General features: G+C 40.6%; 1 protein-coding gene and 1 long non-coding RNA gene across 3 annotated transcripts in view; one reads left to right on the top strand and one right to left on the bottom strand.

Moving 5' to 3' along the window:
- LOC128250067 (uncharacterized) overlaps nucleotides 1-1,489 on the bottom strand; it is a 16,937-nt gene that overhangs the window by 13,408 nt on the left and 2,040 nt on the right. The window lies entirely within an intron of this gene.
- Nucleotides 1-1,489, top strand: part of LOC106878360 (protein bark beetle) — a 56,395-nt gene that overhangs the window by 9,566 nt on the left and 45,340 nt on the right. The gene's annotated exons all lie outside the window — the stretch shown is intronic.

A 1,489-nucleotide genomic window follows, 5' to 3' on the forward strand; every position in this document is an offset into this window, starting at 1 on the left:
CTCTTCAGTTATCCGGCCATTGAAAATTCCTGTGAAAAATGGCCGGATAACTGAAGAGATGTTGGCGTGGGTTCCCACCCCGGCATCCGAAACTCGGAGTTTTATCATGGCTACCGAATAAGTGTCACATATGTTTACAGATATATATGTATATATAACAAACGAAGGAAAAAAAACGATTCCTTCAAAGGTGTGTGTTGACCGTAGACGCTACTCGTACGCGATTATAGCCTATTTCCTTGGATCACACATTCTTTGTTATTTTAGAAGCATTTATGTAGTTACGAGCAGGCTAGGAGCTTCTTGACTCTCTCTCTCTCTCTCTCTCGCACACACATACACACATTTGTATCTCATCCGTTATCTTAATCCGAAGATTAAGTAGACTAGACCAGACAACAAAAGACTCAATAGAAAAAAAATATAGAAACTAAATATTTTATTACTTTCACGTGTCTTACACACAAATACGTTTGTTTCAAACCAGAGACTTTCTTCATACGAAATTCCTGGGTTTCAGACAAAAGTCCTTCTGTAAAATTTGCAGAAAGTAATAAAATACGAATGTGTGTGTGTGTGTGTGTGTGTAACTGTGCAGTCAGACTTCGCCTAAAGTACATTATCGATGGGAACACGTGTCGTTTCATGGATTATCCGCCGCAGACTGGGTTTAATGATGGAAGCCTTGTGACATCTGTAAAGCCAGGCGGAAATACACGAACGGACACACACACACACATAAACATATTCGCGCGCACACAGCACACATATACAGACGCACACACGCATAGACATATATATATATATATATATATATATATATATATACAAACACACACATATATACACACAAACACACGCACACATGTATATACAAACACACGTGCGCGCGCGCGCGCACACACACACACACATACACACACACGAAATACTACGCACGCACAGATACAAGTATAGCTGTGTTATGTCACTTCGACACAAAGATATTTGATTAGGACAGACTGTTGATGTAAGGTGTTTTTTGGTGATGGTAGCTGTAATGTTGGTGGTGGTGTTTTGCAGGGTGGCAGCGAGATGGAGGTCTCGGTGATAGTGGGTGGGTGGTGGTCACGGCAGCGGTGGGGAGTCCCTTCGGTTACACACGGAGCACATTACTATGCATGTATGTATGTATGCATGTGCGTTGATGGTGCGATGAGAAGCTTGCTTCCCAACCATATGGTTCCGGGTTCAGTCCCACTGTGTGAAACCTTGGGCAAGTGTCTTCTACTGTAGCTTCGGGCTTGTGAGTGGATTTGGTAGACGGAAACTGAAAGAAGCCCGTCGTATATATATATATATATATATATATGTATATATATATATATATAATACAAAGAATATATATACATGTATACACACATATATGTACATACTTACATCTACATGTGTATATACATGCATATCAGGGTACAGGACGTTAGAACAATGAACTACAGACAACGGAACG

Source organism: Octopus bimaculoides, chromosome 19 (assembly GCF_001194135.2).
Source record: "Octopus bimaculoides isolate UCB-OBI-ISO-001 chromosome 19, ASM119413v2, whole genome shotgun sequence".
Classification (NCBI taxonomy): Eukaryota; Metazoa; Mollusca; class Cephalopoda; order Octopoda; family Octopodidae; genus Octopus; species Octopus bimaculoides.